Consider the following 8,238-nt stretch of genomic DNA (forward strand, 5'->3'; position numbering starts at 1 on the left):
GGGCCAGCCGGCCCTCTGCCCTTCTGGTTGTGGACTCAGGAGGAAGACCAGGGAGGGGCCTTCCTGCAGGCCTTGAGCCACTGCAGCAGAGGGTCCCCACGGGCACCCTGGGCCTCCTGTCTGTCACCTGTGGAGACCCAGAGAGAAGCCACTGCCTGCCTCGCACTTTGAAGGGAACTGGGCTCCGTCCATCCATCCATCCGTCCTTCCGTCTGTCAGGTGGCCCGGACCCCACCTCAGCGCCCTTGCCCCGCATCAAGCACCGAGGCTGTTTTGTTTCTGTCACGTCTGGTTGGCCGTTGTCTCGGGCCTGCTGGTTTCAGCGCGATGTCACTTCCCTGTTTGCTACACGCTCCTCTTCCAGGCGCGTCTCTGATACACGTGCGGCGGGAGCCCGTGGACTAGGTGCCCCAGCTCATCCCAAGTCCGGCTCAGACCGTATCAGAACGTGTCGCTAGTGAAACCGGGTGTCTTGTGCTTGGAGCCTCTCCAGTCAGACCTGCCACCTCTCGGAAGCCGCCCCGCCCGCAGGCCACGTGGCACCGGGAGGCAAGTTGGTTTCGGAGCCACACGGACGGAAGCCACCGACAGCTGCTCCTGCGGACACCGGCGCCTAGCGGGCCCTGAGCCCGGGGTGTGGGGAGGGGCCCACTGTCCTCCAGGAAACCTCAGCCCGCTGTGGGGTCGGGCCATCTCGCTGTCGCCACCCGCCACTTCCCCCTTCCACCCACCGGGCGCGTGCAGGCTGTCCCGGCTCGGGCGTCTGGGAAGGTAGGACCGGATCTGTCGGAGGCGGCCTGGGGAAGGGAGGCATCTGAGTTCTACTTTGTATGTTGTTTTGCAAGTATCTGCTTGGTACTTTGATTTAAAATAAAAACGTTTTTCATAACTTGTGTGTGTGATGCAAGGCTGCGAGTGGGTGGGTGACATGGGGACGTGCCCCCTGGGGGCGGCGCCTGCCCGCTCCCAGCCTGCTCTGGAGAGGGTGGTCCGGGGGCCCACGGCCCTTCTGCTGCCCTGAGGCCGAGCGGCTGGCCTTCTTCGATCTCCCCCGTGTGCAGTGGACTGGCCTGGAGTCACCACGACCAGCAGACCACGGCCCGTGGGCTGTGCTCTGCGTTCTCACACGTGAGGGTGGTCGGGCTTAACCGCTCACGGGCAGCGGTGAGGCCTCTGGGTCCTGGAATCAAACGGGGGCTGCCGCGCTGATGGGCCGCGGCCCGATGACCCCTCCACGTGGTAGAGGTTGAGCCGCTTGTCAGGAGCGGGTGCAGGGCCGGTGTGGGAACAGGGCTCCCTGGACGTCCGGGTCGGAGGCTCCTGCCAGCGCGCAGGGCTGGGGTCTTCCTGCCCGTCGCCCCCAGCACCCATTCTCTGCCCCAGGGTCATCGCCCTCAAGCCCCGACAGAGAACGGGCAGGGGGCTCGCCTCGGGGCGGTGCCGACGCCGGGGAGGCCTGTGGGGGGGAGGGAAGCCGGTGTCGTTCGCTGGAGGGGGCTGGCAGGGGCCATCCTTCACCACCGGTTTGGGGGACGCGTTGGCTCTCTCTGGTTGGTCCTGATCGGAAGCTGCAGTTGCTGACTGAGCTGACCGCCTAGGCTGGTCCTTGCAGAGGCTGTGGGTCCCTCTGTGTTTTTGGTCTCTTGCATCTCCACGCAGCCCTTTCTAGGGCTCACGTGACCACCGTCCCCCATCCCCGCTCCTCAGGAGGAAAGCCCCTGGCCACGCCGCAGGGTCCTCCTCGCCCGTGGCCGTGGCCGAGGTGTTTGGGGAGGCTCTGCAGCCCAGGCGGGCGGCCGCCCACCTCCGCCCACTCCTGCTGGCTGCCCCCGTGTTCTCGGCTGCTCCCAGGACCCCGCTGACCCCTCTGAGCCCGGTTCCTGTGGCCCGAGAACCACCCAGGGGGGCATGTCGGGAGTCGAAGGTGTCCAGGGCCGTGAACAGGGCATAGCCACTCCAGGGGCAGAGCGCACGGAGGGGCCCTGGGCGGTGTCAGCGCCTGGGCGGGCAGGAGAGAGCACGTGCGTGCGTGCGTGCGGGAGTGGGTGGTGGGAGGGAGGGAGCAGGCGTCACCGCGGCTCAGAGTGACGGAGGGGCTGTGTCTCGGAGGTGAGGTCTCAGGAGGCTGGCCTGAGCAGCTGGGTGGATGGCGGTGCCCCCAGAACTACGTCCTGGGCCATCAGATCTGGGGTGCCCACAGATGCCCCAGGGACGGTGGGCCCCGGTGAGCCCGCATGGGTGGGGGCGGGGCGGGAATGCAGCTGAGAGCTTGTTAACGCCTGGTTCTTGGAAGAGAGGGCGTGCACGGAAGCACCCCAAGACTCAGAAGGGTGGATTTCCAGCAGGGGCCGTTGCACCCAGCGCCCGGACCCCGGGGAGCGAGGGCCCTGACTCACGGCCCCTGCTGCTTCCTTCTCTAAGTTCCGGACTGACAAGTGGGCCCAGCGTCTCCCTCATCCTCGGCCTGTGTGCGCTGGTTCCTGCAGCCTTGGGCTGGATTTGTACCCCGGCGAGGAGAGCAGCGCCGGTGGAGAGCAGGGTCCAGAAAGGGTGGGGGGCTTGAAGGCGGGGCAGCCTCCTGGTGGGGGCACCTCGGGTCAACCTTTCTCCTCCAGCGATTTGCAGATCACCCTCAAAAACCGGTTCTTTGATCATTGAAAACATACTGAAGAGAGTCACGGGTGCAGGTGTAGCCTCTTAGCACAGCCAGGGGGCGGGCAGACGGCCGCGTCCCCTCGCAGGGGCTGGGGCACGAGGGCACCGTCCACCTCAGGCCAATTCCTGCCCAGTGTGGCCGAGCACTCCTCGTGGGCAGAGCCGCCCAGGGACCCGAGGCGCCAGGGGCCATCTGTTCGCAGCGGGGCTCACCAGACAGGCCCCGGGGGCGGGGCCGGAGGCCAGATGTCCTCCAGAGGGACCCCGCCCTCTCCCGCCTGGTCTCCATCTCCCAGTGTCCCTCCAGCCCCCACACAGCCCTGCCTGAGGTCCTCCGTCTCTGGGGCACCAGCACCCAAACGTGATGACATGTATCCGCCAGCGGGTGCCCATACCACATCGATTCTTGTAAAGGGCCACGTGTGTTTGAAAACACAACGTGCGTTTTCTCTTGGCTGGGGGAGTTTCGCATCTATTGGATCAAGTTCTTAACTGTGCTGTTTGGCATTTCGCTATTTGTGTTTGTTTTTTGTTCAGCTTGATCCATCGGTTTCTGAGCGAGACGACTTACAATCTCCCTCTTGGTTGGTGCGTTGGTTTGACATCCCTTAAATAAAATACTTTAAAATTTATTATGTATTTATTTATTATTCTTATTTATTTATTTATTTATCTATTTTAGGTTCCCAGCAAAGTTGGGTGGAAAATACAGAGATTTCCCAGCCCCCAGCCCCCAGCCCCCAGTCCCCAGCCCCCAGCCCCCTCCAGCTGGCGCAGCGCCCTCAACAACCCACAACGGTGGGATATTTGTTAAAGCCAACGCGCCTACGTGGATACGTCATCATCACCCAGAGTCCGAAATTACATCAGGGCCCACCCTTGGTGTACGTTCTACGGGTTTGGACACACGTATGATGGCCTGTATCCACCTTTACAGTGTCATACAGAGTAGTCTCACGGCCCTAAGCGTCCTGCTCTGCCTGTTCCTCCCTCCCTCCCCCCAACCCCTGGCAACCCCTCATCTTTCTACCGTCTCCATAGTTTTGTCTTTTCCAGAGTGTCGTAGAGTTGGAATCACACAGTCTGTAGCCTGTTCAGATTGGCTTCTTTCGCTTAGTCAAATGCACTTAAGGTTCCTCTGTGTCTTTTCATGGCTTTACAGCTCATTTCTTTTCAGGGCTGAATAATGTTCCACTGTCTGGATGGACCACAGTTCATTTATCCGTCACCTGCTGAAGGGCATCCTGGTTGTTTCTGAGTTTGGGCAACTGTGAATGCAGCTGCTGTAAACATCCGTGTGCAGGTTTTTGTGCGGACATGAGTTTTCAGCTCCTTTGGGTAAATAACATGGAGCACGATTGCTGACTCCTATGGTAAGAGTATGTTTAGTTTTGTGAGAAACCACTAACTAAGAAACCACCTAAGCGGCTGCACCATGTCGCATCCCCACCAGCAACGAGTGAGAGTTGCTGTTGCTTCACGTCCTCACCAGCGTTTGGTGTTGTCAGTGCTCTGGATTTTGGCCGTTCCAATAGGTGTATCGTGGTATCTCATGGCTTAAATTTGCATTTCCCTGATGACCTATGGTGGGGACATCTTTTCGTGTGCTTATTTGCCATCTGTATGTCTTCTTTGGCGAGGAGGTCTGTTAAGGTCTTTTGCCCATTTTTTAAACCATGATTTTTCTTTTCTCATTGTTGAGCTTTCAGAGTTCTTTTGATTCATCTTTTGCTTGTGGATGGATGTCCAGTTGTTCCAACGCTATTTGTTGAAGAGACTGTCTCTTCTCCATTGTATTGCATTTGCTCCCTTTGGCAAAGATCGCCTGACTGTATTTAGGGGGATCTACTTCTGGGCTCTCTGCTCTGTTCGGTTGATCTGTTTGTCTGTTCTTTCACCAGTACCCGCTGTCTTGATTCCTGTAGCTTTATAGTGAGTCTTGAAGTCGGGTAGTCAGTGCTACAGCTTCGTTCTTCTCCTTCAATGTTTTGTTGGCTGTTCTGGGTCTTTTGCGTCCTCTCCACATAAACCTTATATTCAGTTTGTCGACCTCCACGAAATGGCTTGCTGGGATTTTGATTGGGATTCCACTAAACTTATAAATCTAATTGTGTCCTTTATATACTTTAAGGTTAGGTTACTAGGTTAATAGTTGATATAGCTTCTTGGTTATTGTTTTTCAAACAGGTGGTAACATATTTTAGTGTTTGTGAAATCACTTTAGAATATCGTGTTTTCTTAAACGTGAATACAATAGATAGACTACAGTGGAACAGGATGGGACATAGTAGAACAGAATAGAATAGAAAGTTCAGAGTGCATCACATGTTGTAAAAGCAGTACTTTCAGAAGGTATTGCCAATCTTTCTAAGGGTTCTAAGCGGTATCTCATTGGGTTTTTATGTTCATTTCCCTGGTGACCAATGACTTGAGCACCTTTCTAATGTGCTTTTTGGTCATTTGTATATTTTTCTATATGAAGTGTCTGTTCAAATATTTTGTTCGTTTTAAGAAAACTGGGCTTTTTTTGGTGGGGGTGTGCTGCACCACGCGGCACGTGGGATCTCCGTTCCCCGATCGGGGATGGAACCTGCGCCCCCTGCAGTGGAAGCGCGGAGTCTTAACCACTGGACCGCCGGGGAAGTCCCCAAATTACTGAGATTTAAGATTAAAAGAATACAGTTCTTCATCAGATATGTGTGTTTTGAATATTTTATTTCAGTCAATGGCTTGCCTTTTCTTTTTTCTCACTGGCATCTTTTGAAGAGAAGAAATTTTTGATATTTATGAAATCCAGTTTATCAACTTTTTTGTGCTTTTCACGTCTTTTAAAGAAATATTTGCCTACCCCAAGGCTGTGAAGATTTCTTCTGTTTTCTTCTAAAACCTTTGTGGTTTAGCTTTGACATTCAGATGATCCCTTTTGAGTTAATTTTTGTGCAGGGTGAGACTGGGCTAGAGGCTCATTTTCGCTACATTTTTCCCTCCGTTTATCCATTTGTTTGAGCACCATCAGTTGGGAAGGCTGCCCTTTCCCCGCTTTGGTGCCCATTTTAAGACCAGTTGACCGCAGGTACAGGGGTGGGTCATCCCAGACCCTCCCGTCCCTCGGTGCAACGCTTTCCTGACACTGGCGGTGGCTCTGTCTGGCGCGCCCCACGTTCTGGATCCCGGCAACCCAGCATCTGCCACAAAGACCAACCCTCTCCTACGGCTGCAGGTCCTGGAGGCGCCAGATGGGCCGCGCAGCCAGGAGTGCACCTCCCCTGGGCGGGGGCAGGTGGGCTGCACGCCGAGGCTCGAGACCCAGGGGCCAGGAATGTGGACGCTAACGTCTGGCCTCAGGAGCCTGTGTTTCCAGAGAGGACGCGGGCTCTGGCCTCAAGGCCCTGACTGGAAGCCCGATCTCGGCGGACGGTGCGTGCCGGCCTTGGTCCTGAGTCCCCGTGGTTGGGGACGGGACGGGGGAGGGCCGGGTCAGCTGGGGCTGCAGCCCCTCAAGATCACCCGACCCCGGACAGGAGAGCCCCCGCTTCGCTGCCCGTGCAGACTGTCCTCCGGGCTTGGGAAGCACCCCGCCCACCCCGCCTTCCTCAGTCCTGATGAGGCCCCTCCCTCGGGTCATCTGCAAGAGCGGGGAGTGGGCCACCACGGGACGGGCGAGGAGCTGACCAACCCACGAGGCGCTGCCTCAGAGGAGCGGTCAGGCCTCAGGTGAGGGAGGGGTTTGATCTGGGCAGCGGCAGCGTGGGGGCCCCCCTCCCCCGGCTCCTGCCCCGGGGAGAGCATCTTCCCCGGAGTCACCCTCTGCCCAGGGGCTGGTCTGGGGCTCCAGGCAAGGTTCAGGGTGGGGGTGGGCGCACAGGGTGGAGGTGAGAACCCGCGGTGAAGGGGCGTTCTGGAGTCAGAACAGAGAGCGTGCGGCGGGGGTGAGACCTCGTGGTCAGACGCCCCACCCCATGGCCATCCGCAGTGGGATGCGTCCCCCACGACCCTCTCCCCATGACCCCACAGGGAAGGACGATTCTAATCCCCACAGGCTAAGCTGGGACCCTCCTGGGGTGCTGAGGAGATCTGGGACCCTCCCGCAACAACCTGCTTGCCCAGACCCAGGTGTGACCTTCCCCCCGGCTGGGAGGGTCCCTGGGTGTGACCTCGGGAGGGTCCTTGATGGCCCTTAAAAGCTCCGCTGGGGTGGGTGTAACCAGAGGCTGCTGGGACCACCAGCTGAGGACCAGACCCCCCTGTCACAGGTAAACAGGCCTGGGCTCCAGGCCGGGCCTCCCCACACGCGGTGATGCTGGGGAGGCTATCGGGGGCTTTTCCAGGGGTTTCAGGCTGCGGCGAGGGCGGCTGAGGAAGAGCTTTACCCACTTGGAAATATGCTGGGTGCCGAAGTTCGGCTTTACCAGGGTGTTAGCAGATGCTTGGTTTACTTTTTAATTTAACGTAATTTCAAACAAAGGTACACAGAAGTTGCAAAAATTGTGCAAAGAACTATGTGCTCTATCTAGATTTACCGGTTGCTTCCATTTTGTCCCATGTGGTTTGTCACATGCATAAACTTTTATTTCTGAACCGTTTGAGAGTAAGTTGCAGGAGCCATGCCCTCGACCCCACACACTTCATTATTAAACCAGGGAGCTCGGCATTGCTGCAGTGATTATACCTTCGCCCAGCCTACACTCAGACGGTAACTGTCAAATAATTTCACAGACGGGGATACATGTCTTCCTGACCGACATCCCCTCTGGAGTCTGAGGTGCAGTCAGGTCTGTACCTCATCATCTCTCCACTCTGGGCCAACTCCTCAGTCTTTGTCATTCACGACCTGGACGGACATCCTGAGAGGAGTTTGCAGAGTCTGTGTGATGCTTCCTCGTGATTGGCTGAGGCCTGCATTTTTGAGGCTGTGTCCCCCGCGGTGCGTCATGCCTGGGGCTCATGAAGTCAGGCTGTCCTGTCTCTGGGGACACTGATGGCTTCTGTACCTCTGATGGCTTTCCCTTTGTAATTAGTAGGTAGCTTGGGGAGATAATTTGAGACCACACGGACGTCCTGCTTCACTTACCACTATGACGGCTGCATACACTGTCCTTTCCTAGACCTCTGCATTTATTCCTGAGCAGAGTTTTGAAAGGCCGGCTGTGTTCCTAGCAGAGAGGGATGAGGATAAGGGACCCAGCTGGGAGGCTGCTTAGGATTCTAGACTTGGAGGCGGCATCTGGTTTTGGATCAACTTGCTGATGGGTGTAGGGAGGGAGGAGGGGCCCAGGATGCCATGTGTGACGCCTGCTTGACGAGGAGGGGAAGGGGATGAAGAGGCCGAGCACTTGGCCCCCCAGTACTCCGTTGAACAGAAACGGCGAGTGTGGGCTTCCCTGGTGGCTCAGTGGTTAAGAATCCGCCTGCCAACGCAGGGGACACGGGTTTGAGCCCTGGTCTGGGAAGATCCCACGTGCCGCGGAGCAGCTAAGCCCGTGAGCCACAACTACTGAGCCTGCGCCCTGGAGCCCGCGAGCCACAACTACTGAGCCCACGTGCCTAGAGCCCATGCTCTGCAACAAGAGAAGCCACCGCAAT

The sequence above is a fragment of the Physeter macrocephalus genome, chromosome 14 (genome assembly GCF_002837175.3).
Source record: "Physeter macrocephalus isolate SW-GA chromosome 14, ASM283717v5, whole genome shotgun sequence".
NCBI classification, from domain to species: Eukaryota; Metazoa; Chordata; class Mammalia; order Artiodactyla; family Physeteridae; genus Physeter; species Physeter macrocephalus.